This window comes from Bos indicus, chromosome 21 (assembly GCF_029378745.1).
Source record: "Bos indicus isolate NIAB-ARS_2022 breed Sahiwal x Tharparkar chromosome 21, NIAB-ARS_B.indTharparkar_mat_pri_1.0, whole genome shotgun sequence".
In the NCBI taxonomy this organism is placed as follows: Eukaryota; Metazoa; Chordata; class Mammalia; order Artiodactyla; family Bovidae; genus Bos; species Bos indicus.
The window spans coordinates 65,896,815-65,915,159 of NC_091780.1; the positions used below are offsets into that span (position 1 = coordinate 65,896,815).

The 18,345-nt window shown below is 35.5% G+C and overlaps 7 non-coding genes and 2 pseudogenes across 7 annotated transcripts; all 9 read left to right on the plus strand.

Annotated features, from left to right (window-relative positions):
- Window positions 1-1,685: 1,685 nt before the first annotated feature.
- LOC139178462 (small nucleolar RNA SNORD113/SNORD114 family) lies at window positions 1,686-1,759 on the plus strand. Its single transcript, XR_011562854.1, has one exon. It is a non-coding gene; the product is annotated as a small nucleolar RNA SNORD113/SNORD114 family (small nucleolar RNA).
- A 2,022-nt stretch (window positions 1,760-3,781) lies between these two features.
- On the plus strand, window positions 3,782-3,854 carry LOC139178463 (small nucleolar RNA SNORD113/SNORD114 family). Its single transcript, XR_011562855.1, has one exon. It is a non-coding gene; the product is annotated as a small nucleolar RNA SNORD113/SNORD114 family (small nucleolar RNA).
- A 3,661-nt stretch (window positions 3,855-7,515) lies between these two features.
- On the plus strand, window positions 7,516-7,589 carry LOC139178476 (small nucleolar RNA SNORD113/SNORD114 family). The gene has a single exon (XR_011562867.1). It is a non-coding gene; the product is annotated as a small nucleolar RNA SNORD113/SNORD114 family (small nucleolar RNA).
- An 838-nt stretch (window positions 7,590-8,427) lies between these two features.
- Window positions 8,428-8,501, plus strand: LOC139178449 (small nucleolar RNA SNORD113/SNORD114 family). The gene has a single exon (XR_011562843.1). It is a non-coding gene; the product is annotated as a small nucleolar RNA SNORD113/SNORD114 family (small nucleolar RNA).
- Window positions 8,502-9,763: 1,262 nt separating this feature from the next.
- On the plus strand, window positions 9,764-9,840 carry LOC139178471 (small nucleolar RNA SNORD113/SNORD114 family; annotated as a pseudogene).
- Window positions 9,841-10,727: 887 nt separating this feature from the next.
- Window positions 10,728-10,800, plus strand: LOC139178457 (small nucleolar RNA SNORD113/SNORD114 family). Its single transcript, XR_011562850.1, has one exon. It is a non-coding gene; the product is annotated as a small nucleolar RNA SNORD113/SNORD114 family (small nucleolar RNA).
- A 1,593-nt stretch (window positions 10,801-12,393) lies between these two features.
- Window positions 12,394-12,468, plus strand: LOC139178447 (small nucleolar RNA SNORD113/SNORD114 family). The gene has a single exon (XR_011562841.1). It is a non-coding gene; the product is annotated as a small nucleolar RNA SNORD113/SNORD114 family (small nucleolar RNA).
- A 429-nt stretch (window positions 12,469-12,897) lies between these two features.
- LOC139178446 (small nucleolar RNA SNORD113/SNORD114 family) lies at window positions 12,898-12,972 on the plus strand. Its single transcript, XR_011562840.1, has one exon. It is a non-coding gene; the product is annotated as a small nucleolar RNA SNORD113/SNORD114 family (small nucleolar RNA).
- A 1,108-nt stretch (window positions 12,973-14,080) lies between these two features.
- Window positions 14,081-14,158, plus strand: LOC139178453 (small nucleolar RNA SNORD113/SNORD114 family; annotated as a pseudogene).
- Window positions 14,159-18,345: the final 4,187 nt, after the last annotated feature.

Here is an 18,345-nt window from a genome sequence, read left to right on the forward strand (position 1 = left end):
TGGAGAATTGCATGGACTGTATAGACCTCGGGGTCTCAAAGAGTCGGACACAACTGAGCGACTTTCACTGTCACTTACAGTTGATTTACAATGCTGTTAGTTTCAAGTGTAGAGCAAAGAAAATTAATTTTATGTGTATATATTTCACTTTTTTAAGATTCGTTTCCTATACAGGTTATTAAATAATACTGAGTAGAGTTCCCTATGCTATATAGTATGTATTTGTTAGTTATCTCTTTTATATATAGTTACTACTATATATAACAGTATAATGCATAATGTATATATGTATATATATACATGTATATACATGTATATATGTATATATAATGCATAATGTATATAGCATAATGGGCAGTGCTAATAGAGAATATTTCCATTGTTGGAGAAAATGTCATCAGTGAGGAAACTTGAATGTAATAACATTTAGTGTTGAGTAGCAGATCACTGTATGTATTTTATTTTTTAAAAAAGGTCTAGGTAGTTAAATTATCTTTAGAGCTATTGGGTGGTGTTTAGCCACTCAGTTGTGTCCGACTCTTTGTGACTCCATGGTCTATAGATTTTCCATCCATTTATTAGAGCTATTTAATAAAGAAATAAATTAATTAATAATTAATGAGTCAAAGTGTATGACATAGTCAGATTGTTTTTTAGAGCAAGAATTTAAATTCATCAAAATCTCCCCCATTAAAAAGTTAACCGGCCTTTTTTTTGGTAGGGATATATAGACAAATTTTAATAATATAAGTCATATATTGGGTGATGGATTAAAAAGTCTTCATAAAAACATTTTAAAAGTCTTCACCAGTTTATGTCACACTAAAAAGTAAGTCAGTAGATGAAAAGGATACCTCTGTAGGATTGACTGATGAAAATGTGACAGAAACCAATGTTTCTGATTAATCTAGTAATGTAGAACTAACTTCTATTTTAAAAATCCAAGTTTACGCTTTTCATTCTTTAAAAAAATCTGTTTTTTCTGTCTGATTTGAACACTCCACATTGAATTCAGTTATTGTCCAATGATGAGGATGTTGGCTATTACTTCTGTGAGTAAGGAGCAGTGTAAGTAACAAAAGTTTCTTTTCTTGGTTTGTATGGTTTACTCAAGTGTGATCACTGAAGTAGTTCAACAGGATAAAAGGCTGTATGCATAAAACCAAATCTAAGAACAGCAAGTATGGCCAGTAGTGAGGAAGTGTTAAGGGCCAAGGAGGAGCAGAATTAACACGTTTCAGTACCTCTGAGATTCATCTTAAAAAGAAATGGAAGGCATTCAATTAACATTTTCAAAACTGTTATCTATTCCATATTATTTCTGCACCACAGTTGGTTTAATATTTCAGTATTATTAGAGACCCAGCTTATTAATTGTTTAGAGGAAGCTCTTAGATGGGGCAACTTACTGTGTGTGTTCTAGATGTAGGGTACCATTGTGGTTTTTGGATGGTCATTACATCATGTTTAAAATTGATTGAATTAAATGTGTATGATCCAGTTATGGCTCATTTTTTGTGATGGTCCTGATATGATGCAAGGTTACACTTAAATCTAGTCTGCAAACTCTGTCGGAAATCAGCCTAGAGGCAATTATCAGACTTACGTCAAGGATCCTGTTCCGGGAGTTTGTGACTCATGGGATAATGGAGGTATAAATTAACAAAGGAAAAGAGTGCTAAGCCTGGACCAGTGATGAGATTGGAGGGTGTCTGAATCAAACATTTTGGTTAAAGTGATATCTAACTCTGAGGTCCATCATTTACAAGTGGCCTTCTTTTTTTTTTTCCCCTTTATGGAAATGAGTATACAGCAGAAGTTCAGAATATTCAGATACCTGGATCACAGACATCTTCTGGAGATAGATTAATTTTTACAAGTAAATCAATGCATGAGTAAATGAAGAAATGTAAAGATGGGTAAATATAAAGAAAGCTGGGCATGGACCAGTTCTGTGAGTATGTAACAAACATGGATTATTATTATACATTACTATCACACTGAATGGAGAGGGACATGGCAACCCACTCCAGTATTCTTGCCTAGAGAATCCCAGGGGCAGAGGAGCCTGGTGGGCTGCCGTCCATGGGGTCACAGAGAGTCAGACACGACTGAGTGCCTAAGCACACAGCACTGAATTTTAGTGAAATATGTTCATAAAATATGACTCTTTTTTCAAAGAAGTATGTATGCAGATGTATATAAGATTCAGTAGTATTGCTTGATGTAGGTGGTTTCCTAGTTGGTTGTTTTTGTTTAGAGAAGGGGAAAATTATGTAAATAAATGCTGATTGAGTAATTATTTAATTGAGAAATTATTTAATTGAGAAAAGGATGAACATAGCTCATCTTCAGAATGTGCCTTATGAAAATGGTTATTGTTAATCCAAGTCTTTTCACTGAGTTTTATTAAAAACAAGAAAACCACGTAGTTTTTAAATCTCTGTGGGTATTGAAATAGACATATGGAGATAATAAATATTATTCACGTTTCTTATCTAATGTTAGTTATTTCCTAGATATTGATGTGTTCTTACATATAAATGGATGAAGTTTTAATCACAGGCAATAGTTTAAAAGGAGGCAAATGTGGCTCAGTAAGAAAGAAGAATAATGACTCATCTGTATGTATACCACTAATTCTCTCTTCCTAGTTTAGATATGAACATGTAGACAGGTACATGAAGATCATTTCTATTTTGGGTTCTTTCTATTCTGGATTTCTGTCATTTTCTTTGTGTGTTTGTATATTTGAACATATGATCACATATTCCATGAATAATTCCATACCTGAATAAATACAACAGTGAACAGTTGAATTAATGTGAGTAGGGTCAAACATCAGAGAAGGCGGTGGCACCCCACTCCAGTACTCCTGCCTGGAAAATCCCATGGACGGGGGAGCCTGGTGGGCTGCCATCTATGGGGTTGCACAGAGTCGGACACGACTGAAGTGACTTAGCAGCAGCAGCAGCAGCAGCAGCAGGGTCAAGCATAGACTTTGGTAAGAATATGCCATGGATGATAAATTTTAAATTCACCCATTTCTCTGCGAATTGAGTCCATTGAAAGGATTTTCTAGGCTTTTACTTATGTGGGTAGGGGTCTATAGACAGGTATGAGCAGTAGTAACAGTTTTTCTTTTTGAGTGATGAACTCGACTGTCCTCATTGGAGTATTTGAAAGTATTAGTTAAACCAAGTAATAAGGATAAGTGCTCTTCATGGCTCAAAAATAGAAATGAGACTTGAGTCGACTTCATAATTAACCTAGTATCACACAGCTAGTATCCTTTCAATCAGTCTACATCTGGACTGTTCCTTCTTTTGAACATTGGCATTTGACCCCACAGAATGAAGACTGTGGCTGCTTCAATCAATCTTCTCTGAGGAAGATCTTGGCTGTTACCTTTGTGGGTAAGGATCCTAATGACTCAAATATAATAGTAATAGTCAAAAGATCTTGTCATAAGATTTTGGAGTGAATTTTTCATTAGAGTTTATCGAATTATTTAGATTAGGAAGGTGGAAGAGAGCTGGAGTAAGATGCATATGAAGCAGGGGTGTTCACTGATCCATACATAGCTCAATGAGGCCACTAGAAAAGAGGCTTCATCTGTTGAGAAAGATCCAGTGTATGGGAAAAGAGCCTGCATACAGATCTTGGTCATATATAAGGATCTTGTTCTTGGCTTTTTTTCTGTTCATGGACATTGATGTTTTTTCTGTTGGTGGATCAGTGAATGGATCAATAAATAAAGGAAGTAAAAGATTATTTAGCCTGGATCGATGATGAGTACCCTGGGGTGTCTGAAGTCAAGGACTTTGATTAAACCCTATAACTCTGAGGTCCATTGTAAAAAGATTCATTCCTCTTTGTTATCTCTATAGGAAATGAGCTTGCTCAAGGGTTTAAAAATATTTAAGAGTTTGTTCTTGTGTTTGGGCTTCTTAATATTGTATTTTTAGTAAATCAATGCATGAATAAATCCAGAAAGTATAAGTGAATAAGGACAAAATGGTTTATTCCTGGTTCAAATATGACAGTGTAATATAATATATGTAATATAAAAATCATTATTAATACATTTCTGAAGCACTGGGTTCCAGTAAAATAAACTGACCAAAGCTTACCATTTTGGGTAAAGAACATTTCCGTAAGTGGATGGAAGAGCTCATGCTATTTTTCTGGCCTGGTTTGTTGGTTTTTGTTTTTATTAAGAGAAGGGTAAAGCTTTTACTTAATTATTGATTAACTACCTACCTAATAGAGAGAAGGCTTTATACATGGATCTATATTAAGAATAAGTCACATGACCAATTATGATTAATCCAATGATCTTTGCTACTTTTTAATTAAAAAAAATTATCTAATCTTTTTCCTGTGCCTGATGAGCATATGGACAGGCATTAATACTGTCCTGATTCTTTTGTGTCACAAATATTAATGTTACTATTATAAATGTATCAAGTAATAAGTTAATATTTTAATCAGTTACTTGAAAGTAATACATGGTCCAATGAGGGCCATTTATTATGAAACAAGGAGAGTCATTAATCCACTTCTAACAATTGCTATCTAGATAAAGGAACTAGAGCTAGGCTCTTAAGTTTTGGAATGGTCATTATATTTAGAGAGTATTTCTCTTCCTGGTTGTTGGTGTAGTTTCTTTAAAAAATGTAAGATAAAATGGCTGCACGTGTGGTTATATACATACATACATATATGAAGGTGGAAGAGGCATGGACAATCGCTGAGAACGTGCTCGAATCTAAGACTGAGGTTGCCTGAGTTCTTTCCACACAAGTTTCATTTGGAAAGGTGTTACAGCTCATGGGCTTCCCCTGTTGGTTAGACTGTAAAGAATCTGCCTGCAATGCAGGAGACCTGGGTTCAGTCCCTGCATCGGGAAGATCCCCTGGAAAAGGAAATGGCACCCCACTCCAGGATTCTTGTCTGGAGAATTCCATGGACAGAGGAGCCTGGTGGGCTCCAGTCCATGGGGTTGCGACACGATTTAGCGACTGAACAGCTATAGCTCTCACTGACTGGATAGAGGACACACAAACAGACGTTTGTAAAAGTCGTAGTTCTTATTCTTCTGTCTGATGTTGGTTTCGGAGGTGTTCATTATATTCATTAAATTTAATACTTGGTTCAATCAATCATTATGTCATTCAGAGTTTTAATAAACAATAAGTACTAGCGTTTATTCCTCATCACTTGTTTAGTTGACTTGAATTCAACTAAAAAAATCTGAATCTAGGTCGCCTTATTTGTCTACCTGCCTGTCTTATCTGTCTATTTTAATATTTGCTTTGTACCCTACAGAACGGATGCTCAATGATTCAATTAAGGACTGTAGAAACTTTTGTAAGTAACAGTCAAAGTAATTGCTTCTGGTTTGGTGGTTTGTCATGGGTGTTAACTCTATTATTGGAAGGGATAAATGGCTACAAGTACAAATTAAATGAATGAAGGTCTTACGTAGGCCAATTCAGTACATCTGTGGTCAATTAAGGAGGAAAAAGGAAGACCATTTTATTTATTTTCACAGTTAATTACTCAATTAACTAATGTACAATGTATTATCAATTTTAATTTGAATCACAGTTGATTTAAGCCTCCCTCTATAAAGACGTAGTTTTGCCACATAAGACTATCTGTGGTTGAAAATCAAAGGAACTGTGAAATGACTCACTCAAGGACAGGGATCCGAAACAGTTTAGATAGGATCAAACCCTGATTCTTTTCGTATCACACATTGTGGTCTCTAATCAAACACAAAGTTTCCCCACACTTAGTCAATTTCAAGATCCCTGTATTTATTGAAAAAAATTTGTGTATAAATGGACCCAGACAGTTTAAACTTGTGTTGTTCAAGGGTCAACTGTATACAAATAAATGAAGAGTGTGAAGCATTGTCCAACTCTGGTAATGTCTCAGGAAGTAAGAGAATCTGTAAATAAATGTTAAAAAAACTGATTCAGCTCAGAAAGACATGGTTTTATGTTATGTCTTTGGCTAATGATGCTATAGAAAGTACAAGTAATAATTACTCTTCCTATTCTGGCTCAGTGTTAAGCTTGATGTTCACTTTCTTGAGGGAAACATCAGTAAATATTAACCCTAATAAAAAAATACCTAAACTACTGATGTAATGAAAGGTAAAATGCATGGATTAATGAACATGATACCTTTGTTCTTTTCATTTTCTCTGCTTTGTACTTGGAGTGGGTGTGCCAGGCTAATTTAAGGATCTTTCCTGGTCAGGAGCTCTAGGTAAGAGTCAAAGTTATTGTCTTGTTTCTTGTGGTGATTTGTTTAGGATGTTAACTATAATATTAAAAAATAATGGTATAATTTAAAAAGGCCAACCATGGCCCCCTAATACATTTGGAATTGACATGAACCATTAAATTGATTTATCAATATTTACAACAGTGTAGATAATCAGCAAAAGGTAAATTCAGAAAAAAACCAAATGATTCTATGGAAAGATGTTAGAGATACTTGAAGGTTTTGTTTTCCAGTTTTTTGCCTCATAGATATGTATTTTATAACAACTGCTTTATTATAAATGTAAGGCTAGAGGTAGAGGGCCTGCCTGGGTGGTGTAGTGAAACAGAATCTGCCTGCCAATGGAGGAGACACAAGAGATGCGAGTTTGATCCCTGGCTCGGGAAGATCCCCTGGAGTAGTAAATGACAACCCACTCAGGAAATGGCAATCCGATCCAGTATTCTTGCCTGGAAAATTCCATGGACAGAGAAGCCTGGTGGGCGAAAGTTCATGGGGTCGCAAAGAATCGGACACAACTGAGCAACTGAGCATGTAAAGCTAGAGATAATATTAATAAATAAACAGTAAGTTAGTTAAAAAATAAATGGTTCAAGCACGTTTCCTCTACTAGATGTTATAGATAATATAAATAATGGCCAGTATTTATTCTGCATTAGTAGAATGTTCATTGTGGTTTGCTTTCTTAGGAAAGAGTTACATATTAACCCTGGTAATATATAGCATAATCACTGAATCATGAAATGTAGATCCAAAGATTAAAAGAGAAAGCATTTCAATCATGTGTCTACTCTGCTTTCTGTGTTTTGGAATGGACACATTCCGACTGATTTAAGCATATGCCTTGGTCAACAGTCTCTAAATTTGCCTGTATGTGGAAACCAACATAATAGTGTTCTTATTTTACTTTGGGTGGTTTGTTTAGTTTATTCTTTGAAATATTTAAAAATATATTCAGGATAAAAAAATACTGACCATGGTCCAGTGATTAAATTGGAAATGTATGAAACACTGGGTTGATTAATCTATCTTTAGAATAATGAGGGTGATTAATGAAAGAACTGTACTCAATTAAGCACTGATTGTAAAGAAAAGTAAGGCAGCTGCTGAAGGCTGAGCTTTTGTGACTCAGATATTTATTTAATTATGATTAGTAAATTAATGAACTAATCACTAAACAGAAGTAGACGGGAGGGAGAAAAAAAGGTTCAAACCTGGATAATGATGATGTCTGATGGCGTGTGAATTATATACTGTAAATGCTTAGTGACTGGAAGTCAGAGGCTCAAAATAAAACAAAATCTGTCTCCTCTGTTGCAAATGATTCTATGGATCAATGTTAGGAGCAAACAACAATATTATTCTAATTTTGGATTCATGAATTTCTGTATTATTAATATAAATTGATCAATGATAGAACCAATAAACAAAATATAACTAAGAACAAGAATGAAGCCTTATCAACCATAGTGTATTTTGTGGGGCCAGAAATACTACTAATCTAAATTAGAGAAACTGCTGCACATAAAGAAATATATGGACCCAAGGTATTAGCTCTTTGTCTAAGGATCATATCATTATATTTCTATTTATGCTCATAGATATGTAAACCATGGAAAATGTAAGTACCTTTGTGACTGAGTAAATGAAATGAAGAAAATAAGAACCAATATACAGAAAGTCTCATTTTTTCCTATCACCTCCTCTGCTTTTTACTCCTCAGAATGGATGCCTATTAGCAGATTTCAGCATCTCCCATGGTCATGTGCTCTGCAGACTAAGGTGAGTAATGCAGTAAGCAAATTTGTGTCTTTGCAAGCTTTTTTCACTGTGTTCACTGTATTATGAAAAGTTTGAAATATAACTAGCATTAGTAATAATGCGTTAATTAATGAACTTACACAGATGAGAATAAAGTTGATTAGTCAATATTTGCTGCAATGAAGATGATTATTGAAATAAATATATTCCATGAGCCAAAATATTCTATAGGTACAAGTTAGTCATATTGAAGGAGTTGTCCTTCAGTTTTTTGATTCATAGATACTTATTTTATTATTATTAATGAATTAATAAAGTGATCAGTAAACAAAGGTAGATCAGAATGAAGAAAAAGGGTCTGAAGGTTGGACCAATGATGATGATGATGGCATATGAGTTGTATACAATGAATACTGTGTGTCTGAAACTCTGAGGTCCAACACAAGAAATATAGTTCATTTCCTTAGTTGGGAGTATCCCTATAGACAGATGTCAGGAATATGTAGGGACCTTGTTTTATTCTTCGTGGTTCATGAAGTTTTAAAAAAATTATTATAACAATATTACTGACAGAATCAAAAAGTATATAAATGAGTAAAAATGATTGAATGACTAAAAATGGGTAAGTATTGTTCTCTACTTAAATGTGTAGTAAAGAGAAATGACATTAATATGAATTAAAATGGATAACTGATGAATCAAGTATATTATGCATATTTGAGTAAGGATGATATAGACATTGATAAGTAGTAGCCCATTATTAACGTCTATATCATCCTTACTCAAAAATGCATAATATACTTGATTCATCAGTTATCCATTGATAAGTAGTAGCCCATTATTAGGAGAAGGCAATGGCACCCCACTCCAGTACTCTTGCCTGGAAAATCCCATGGGCAGAGGAGCCTGGTAGGCTGCAGTCCACTGGGTCGCGAAGAGTCGGACATGACTGAGCGACTTCACTTTCACTTTCCACTTTCGTGCATTAGAGAAGGAAATGGCAACCCACTCCAGTGTTCTTGCCTGGAGAATCCCAGGGACGGAGGAGCCTGGTTGGCTGCCGTCTGTGGGGTCACACAGAGTCGGACACAACTGAAGCGACTTAGCAGCAGCAGCGGCAGCAGCCCATTATTGATCTGAGTCTGTTGCAAGTTTGATGTTTGTTTTGTTAAGGGAAACACAATTAAATATTACCATAAATTAATAAATACCTAAATGACTATGTATATGAACTGTGGAAAGTAGGGCTCAATGGATGGAATATCTCAAATTTTTGTCACTGGCATCTGCTTGGCACTATGCAGAAATGATGCTCCAGCTGATTTCAGCTTTTGCTGTGACCAAGATTGTCCTATTGCCTCTGGATTAAAAGGAGAAAAAGTTGAATGATGGTCAAGTTTGTCACCTTAGATTGGGTCATGTGTTTAAATGTATTCCTTGAATTATTTGAAGTATTAAAGAAGTTATGGCCATTGATAAATATGCTGTGAAACATATTTTTTAATTAGTATTGTGCCCCATTGACATTGGTTAATGAAAGATCATCAGTTCATGTGTGAAATAATTCTATAGACAGATATTGGAGATATTTAGGGATCTTATTCTTGGATGGTGTGACTTTTTTTTCATTTTATTATTCCTAATGAATTAATGATTGATTTTATACAAATGTAGAAATGAATGAAGAAAAAGAGAGTCAACATGAAGCAATGAAGATAATTGATGCCACATGAATTGTAGATGGTGAATAATATGTGTGTCTGGAACTTTGAGGTCTAACAGAAAACATAATTAATCAAATCCCTTTGTTGGAAATGATCTTGTAGAGACAGATACTAGAAGTATACAGAGATCGTAGTCTTACCTTGGGTTCTTTGATTAAATTTATTATTGTTAATGGATCAATAATGTAACTATTAAAGAAGTATAAATAAATAGATGAAGGACCATTAAGTAATAAAGGAATAGATAAATAAAAAGAGAGTGAGGCGTTGTCTAACTGTGAAGATATGTGGTGAGGCAAGAATTATTTTTAATAGAAATTGAAAACACTGATGCCTCTTAGGTATCAATTGATCAAGGATCACAAAGAGTCAGTTTTTATTTTCTGATCGTTAGAGTCAGTTTTATTTTCTATGTCAGTCTTAAATTTGAGGTTATTCCTTTTGTTAAGAAAAAATTAAAGTATGAAAAATTAATGACTACCAAAGTGGTTTAAATAAATAAAATATGGAAGGAAAAATCGGTTCAGACGAGGTCTCGTTTTTATTGACTCATCTACTCTGCTTCGTGTCTCTCAGAACGGACCAGTGGGGCTGGCTGGAAAGCTCTTCCACGGACGCGCTCTCTGGTTGCCTCCATGCCTTCGGTGTATAGAGGCCCACGTGAGTAGTAAAGTTCATGTCTTCTTTTGATAGGTTCTTAAAAAGTATATTTATTGGCCAACAATAAATATGAGATTATTCCCAAGCGTTTTTTAAAATTAAAATTTAGGGTAGAGTAAGAATCATTAATGAAACAGATCATGTGATAAATGATTCTAAGGACAGATGTAGAATACTCAAGTTTCTTATTCTTTGGTTTTGTATGAATTGTAGGGTTTTAGAAACTATTATTTATGAATAAGGAATTCACGTACAGGAGAGTGAACAAAAGAGGCTGAAAAGTGGATCGATGATGACCGTTGGTGGAGTATGAGTCATGGACGATGACAACTTCATTCTGGAATCTGAGGTCTACTAAAGGACATAGAATCTATTGCCTCTTTTTGAAATGATCCTATAGGCTGATTTTAGGAATCTAAATGGACTGTTTTCTTAGATTATTTTCATGGATTTTGATTCTTCTTATAAGTGGATCAATTAATTAAGAATCAATATATAAATATTAAAAAGTGAAGATTAATAGCATGAAGATATGTGGTAAGGCAATAAAAACTACTAAAATACATTGAGAATACTGAATTCCATTAAGAAAAAATAAGTGGTTTGAGTGCCTTTCCTTCTTTGGCTCATGTCAATAGAAATGTTCTTATTCTGGGTCCATAGTCAGTTCAGTATTACTCATTTTTCAAAAAGGAAATTTGTAAGTATCATTTCAGATTAGTGTATTAGTAATTGATAGACTAAACGTAAGGCAGAGTGCATGCAATAGTGATTTAGTGTCTTGATGTTGTTATATGTTCTGCTTTGTCCTTCTCAGAAAGAGAACCCGGAAGTTCATGGTGGCCTCACTGTAGCAGCCTTAAGCCCACTGTGAGTACTAATCAAAGCTTGTGCTTGGCTTGGGTGATGTGTTGAGGGTTTCCCTGTAATAATTTAAAATGTATTAAGTATAAGAAAAGAGACCAACTACGGTCCAGCAATTAAATTGGAAATGTATGAAACAGGATGACGTTTAATCTGTTTTTACAGTAGTGGCTAACGGAAGAGCTATATTCAGTTAGGCAGTGATGCTAAAGAATGATACTGAAGGCTCTTGTCCTTGTGTTTCTGGGATTCATGTATATTTAGTTCATTTCAATTAGTATATTGATGAATTAGTGTGTACAGAAACGCAGAGGAGAATGAGAGAAAGAAGCCTGACTTCAGGTCAGAGTGGCACAGGAGTCCCTCACACGCCACATGTCTGGAGGTCTGCAGTCCAACACACAAAATCTAATCTGTTTCCTTTCTCATCAGTGAGCCTATGGACTGATGTTAGGAATATATAATTATATTCTTATAATTTTGAATTCATGGATTTCTGTATTATTAACATAAATGAATCAGTGACAGAACTAATAAATGACACGCAAAAAAATAATGGTGATACTGATGCCTTGTCCACCCATGAATGTACGTGGTGAGGCGAGAAATAATATAAACTGAGAAAACTGATGCGTGTTGAGAAGTAAACGGGCCAGTGATGTTACCCCCTTTCTAAGGATCATGCCGAGGGTGACGTTGATAAGTAGGACCCACTTTGATAAGCCTGGGTCTGCCTCAAGTAGAGAATGTCAACTTTGTAATATGATAAATGTATATCTAGATCATATGTACATATGTTTAGAGGATTAATAGTTACCTGAGTCAATGAAAAAATGATGAAAACAAAGGCTGAGGGAGAAAAGAAAGATTTCGATTTTTCATTATTTGTTTTTCCTTGTGCCCCCCAGAATCAGTGCACTCAAGCGGATGCATGCGTTTTCCATGATTTCCTTTGTGTATTGAGAGCCTAGAGAAGAACGTGAGTAAAAGTTCAAGTTCTTGTATTTAATGGGTTTCTTTAAAATATACTTCAAAGCACCAATCATGAAAAATGTCAATGAGAATGAAGAAGCGGGCTCAGATCTGGACCAGTGATGACCGTTGGTGGAGTATGAGTCATGGACGATGACCACTTTGTGTCTGAAACTCTGAGGTCCAGTCAAAGCCTGCTGCCTCTATTCGAAGCGATCTTATGGAAAGATGTTAGAATCGTGTTTCTGAGGATCATATTATTATCTTTATATGTAAGCTTATATATAAGTATAAATTATGAAAAATAATACTCTCATAACTGAGGAAACAAAATGAAGAAAACAAAGACCAATTCAGAGAAAGTCTCAGTTTTTTTTGTCTTCTCTGCTCTGTACTCCTCAGAATGGACACACAGCAGTGGGTTTAAGGATCTTCCGTGGTCTTGGGCTCTACAGACTGATGTGAGTAACACAGTAATTAAAATTTATGTCTTTGAGAACTTTTTTCTCATGTATTCACTGTATTATAAAAGTGTGAAACATAATTAATATTGGTCAATTAATGAATCAATCAACAGACTTATGCCGATAAGAATGAGGAAATAGAGGCCCATTCATGGACCAGTGATGATGACTGATGGCGTATGAGTCACGGATGGTGAATACTATGTGCCTGAAACTCTGAGGTCCAAAAAACGTGAAATTGAAAGTCACTCAGTTGTGTCCAACTCTTTGCAACCCCGTGAAATGTACAGTCCATGGTATTCTCCAGGCCAGAATACTGGTGTGGGTAGCCTTTCCCTTCTCTACGGGATCTTCCCAACCCAGGGATTGAAACCAGGTCTTCAGTATTGCAGGCAGATTCTTTACCAGCTGAGCCACAAGGGAAGCCCGAGGTCCAATAAAAACGAAATATAATCTGTTGCTTCTATTTGGCATACTATTACAGACAAATATTAGGAAAACAAAAGAATAATTTTCTTGGCTTGAGTTTATCAATTTTTTATCTTACTATGAAAAATTGCCCAAATAAAAAAATCAATGTACAAGTGTAAATAAATTACATTGAAGATGTTGAAGTATATTCACTCTTAATATATGTGGTGAGTCAATAAAAACTCTTAATATTGATTGATAATACTGAAGTTCATTAAGTTCAGGTCCTTGACCTCTGTGGCTAAGAATGATGCAGACAGTAAATAACAGTAATTGTTCTTATTCTTGGTCTGTGTCAAGCTTGACCTTGTTTTGTTTGTTAAGAATAAATTAATAAATATGATCCCAATGTACTATATTCCAAAGCAACTATGTAAAAATTAAAATTAGTGTAGTGTCCTTCAATTTTGTTATCATCTGCTCTGATTTGTATTCCTCAGAATGGATGCACCTGAATTTATTAAGCATTCGACTGTGATCAGGGCCTCTGCTGGTTTTCCTGTGTATAAATACATGTGGGTCATGTAAGTAGTTGTCAAAATCTTCTCTTGGTTTGGGTGTTTGTTTATTCATTGTGATAATAAAAATAGCATTATATGTATTCAAAGAAGAGTAGCCATGGTTTATAGATGAATATGGAAGTGACATGAAATGTTATGTTGCTTAATTGGTGTTGCTATCAATGAAGATGATCAATGAAATGAGTATATTCCATATGGCAAATGACTGTAGAGATAGATATTAGAGATATTAAGGATCTTTTCCTTGAGTACTTGTGATTCACAGATATTTATTTTACTATTATTAGTGAATTGATGAATTGATCAGCAAATATATATGAGAATGAAGAATGAGTTCCTTACTTGGACCAATGATGAAGACTAATGGAGTATGAGTCACATATGCGATGAGTACTCATGTGTCTGAAACTCTGAGGTCCAGCACCAAGGAATCTAGCCCAATCCCTCTATTGATTCTACTGATTCTATTGACAGATATCAGGAATATTTTCAATACAAAGATATTGTTCTTGGTCTTTGTGTTCATGAATTTTTACCAAATCTTACTCTAAAAGAATAAATAAACAAATGTTTAAGTAAAGATGAAGAGGCTGAAATATTGTTCCTTCTTAGAATGTATAGTCGTGAAAAGAATACTAATATAAATTGAAGCCGATATTAGATGGATCAAGTATATTGTATCTTTAGCCAAGAATGATGCAGACAATAAGTAAGAGTTTCTACTCTGAATCTGGTACAACTTTGATGCTTCATATGTTAAGTGAAAAATAAATAAATATTACCATTAATCAGTAAATACATAAATGACTCTTTGGTGGAAAAAGTGAATACATGGAGAGAATGTCTCCATTTTTTCTCATCTTCTCTGCTTGGTACTATCCAGAATGGATCCTACAAGCTGATTTCAGCTTCTGCTCTGATTGAGATCATCATGTTGCCTCTGTCAGGAGGGCGACAAAGGTGAGTCAAGGTTAAAGTTCTTGTCTTTGTTTATTTGTGTAAGGATTTCACAGTAATATTAAAAAATAATAAACATAATGAAAGTGGACTATGTCCAAATACAAAAATCATTTGAAACGTTATATCAATTAATTGATAATGAAATATTATGTTGATTAACAAAAATTGAAGTTCGTTTATCAAAGAGATGAAGTCTACATAGGATAGGATTCTATACAGTACGTTTAGGATATTCAAATATCTTTTTCTGGGATTGTGGAATCATGTATTCATTATATCATTATCAATGAATTAATTGAATTTAGTTGATCAGAAGTAGAAATGAATGAAGGAAAAGAGACTCAAACATAGGCCCATGATGTCAACTGGTGGCAAATGAATTAGAGACAATGAATACTGGGTGTCTGTTACTCCCAGCACAAAAGATAATTCGTTGAATCTCTCTTTTGGAAATGATCTGGTACATGGATGTTAGAAATATATCAAGAATCATGTTCTTTTTTTGACATCCTCGATTAAGATTTATTATTACTAATGGACTGATGGTAGAATAAAATAGAAGTAAATAGATAAAGAGGAATGCCCAACTCATCTGCCAATACAGGAGACATAAGAGACACTGTGTCGATCCTTTGCTCAGGAAGATCACCTGGAGGAGGGCACAGCAATGCACTCCAGTACTCCTGCCAGGAGAATCCCACGGACAGAGTTGTCTGGCAGGGGATGATCCATAGGGTTGCAATGAGCTGAAAAGAGTTGGACACAGATGAAGCCACTTGGCATGCACCCACACTAATGACACTTTTCATTTTACTTAAAAATATGAATAGTTTGTGAAATTCATGAATTAAAGAATGGACAGATAAAAATTAAAATTACTAATAAATAGCTGCTGCTGCTGCTGTGTCACTTCAGTCGTGTCCAACTCTGTGCAACCCTACAGACGGCAGCCAACCAGGCTTCCCGTCCCTGGGATTCTCCAGGCAAGAACACTGGAGTGGGTTGCCATTTACTTCTCCAATGCATGAAAGTGAAAAGTGAAAAATGAAAGTGAAGTCGCTCTCAGTCTTGTCCAACTAGCAACCCCACGGACTGCAGCCTACCAGGCTCCTCCGTCCATGGGATTTTCTAGGCAAAAGTACTGGAGTGGGGTGCCATTGCCTTCTCCAATAAATAGCTACCAACAAATAAAGTCAGAGAGGACCAAATATGGATATATGCTGAAGATATGCAGTGTGGCAAATTTTATGAACTCATTGAATTCAATATAATTTTCTAAAAGTTTGAGGCTTTTACATTCTCTTTCACAGCTACTAATTATTCTAGATTAGGTTTGCACCACAGTTTATAAACATTCCTTTGTCGAAAAGATCTAAGCTATTAATTTAGTGAAGCAACCTGAGGGAAAATGTAAGTCATTTACAGGGTTTGAATGTGGAGGGGATAGTGAGTCCATGGTGGTTCGTTTTTACATCTTTAAAGAATGTAGAATTTAAATGAGAAAGAGTCAAGCAGGAACCCATGATGTGAATGTGTCTTGTGATTAATTCATTTCTGCATCATTGAAGTTCATTTCAAAAGGAGATTTGATATTATTATCCATGGGAGTAAGTCTTTAGTTAGATTTCTGTAATTTTCAAGAATCTAATTCTGGGGTTTAGATGGATCCTGGGAACTTGTTACAGTAGTCCACGGGAATAAATTAAAGAATCAGTAGGTAGATGGATAGATAGAAATTTTTGTTCATATAGTTCTGAAGTGCAGCATTATGTTAAGAAACCAGTAGATCAAGGGTATTACCTCTCTGGTTCGGTTAATGTACAGCAGTGTTCTCACATTTGATCAGAATCACCCAAAGGGCTTATTAGATGACAGATTGCTGGTCCCAGAGTCAGCATTTCTGACTCAATACAATTAGTGTGGGTTCCACTAATCTGCCTTCCTATTATGTTCCCAAGTTCTGCTAATGCTGCCTATCAGGAAGCAGTGTTTCTAGAGCATCATTGATAAAGTCAAATATATATCATAATAGTTAGTGGTCTTGCTGTGTATCAGTGCTGAGTTTCAGGTTGCATGTTTTTCAAGAGATAACAAATACAGTAATTAATAAATATCTAAATATTTAACGGAGAAAGGGGGTTCTCCAGTTAGCTCAGACGGTAAAGAATCCAGCGACAGGAGACACAGGAGATGTGAGTTCAATCCCTGGGTGGGGAAGATCCCCTGGAGTAGGAAATGGCAACCACTCCAGTGTTCTTGCCTGGAAAATCCCATGGACAGAGGTGCCTGGCGGGCTACTCTCAGTGGGGCAAAGAGTCGGGTATAACTGAGCATGCATGCACGTGGAGAAAATGCCTCATCCGTTTAACGTTATATTTACAGACCACTAAATGGGTGCACCTGGACTGAAAAGACCACGATCTCGAGGCTGCCAGTATGTTTAAGAAATGAGTACATGACCACATAGAGGAACAAAAACAAGCACAGATCTGTATAAATGATGAGAAGTGAAAATTTATGACTGATTTGATTATGATTAATTGGATCACTTTGGATGATTCTGAAAACAGTTTGAGCCCCAGTCATCCATTTTTACAGCTCTCTAAATTTTTGTTTTAGGTTTTCCCTAGAGATTCCTTAGTTGATAGCAGTGTAAGCTATTTTCATCATGAGGAAGAGCACACTGGAGATGTAAGTATAATACTAGTCAATAGTTTAGTTCTGATATTGGGTTCATGGGCTTCCTCATTGGCTCAGCGGTAAAGAGTCTCTCTGCTATGTAGGAGACGCAGGAGATGTGGGTTTGATCCCTGGGTAAGAAAGATCCCCTGGAAGAGGGCATGGCAGCCCACTCCAGTATTCTTGCCTGGAGAATCCCTTGGGCAGAGGAGCCTGGCAGGCTACAGTCCATACGGTCACAAAGAGTCAGACCCGCACAATGCGTTCACATTATGAAAAAAAGGCCTACCATGGACCAATGATGGGAATGGAATGCATTTTGAAATATTTTTTTATGATCAAAACACCTAAAAACTACTGAGGTCCATGACAAAAAAATTATGTTTACATCTGTGGAAAGGGAGAGACTTCAGTAATGTTCAAGGGTTGTATTGTCAGTCTTTGGTGCTGCATGAATTCTGATTTTATTATCTTAAATAATTAAATGGAAGAATAAACAAATATGTCAGTGTATAAAATGAAAAGGGTGAAGCATATCTGGGTATGAAAATATGTGGTGAGGCATGAATTACGATTACTATAACGTAGACCCTCATTAAGGAGGTCCTCATTAAGCAGTAAATGGGTCAGGAGGTCACAGTTTGGAGAACGACGATAGAGGCAGGGGAACATGTTAGTCTGTTCTTGTTTGAGTCTGAGTCTGAGTTCAAGTAGTTTGTTTACTTTAGAAAAAAAGAAATAAATCACTATAAAATAATAAATACATAAATGAGAAAATGCCATGAGAAAAGCAGGTATTCGTGGGATAAATGTCTCAAGATTTTCTTATCTGCATTGCTTATACTCAGAATGAACTGAACTAATGTAGCCCTTCTGCCATGGCAGTGAATTCTGTATTAGGAGCAAAGAGACAAATGTGAGTAGCAGGCCAAGCTCTTATCCTGGTGGGGGTGTCTTGTTGAAGAATGC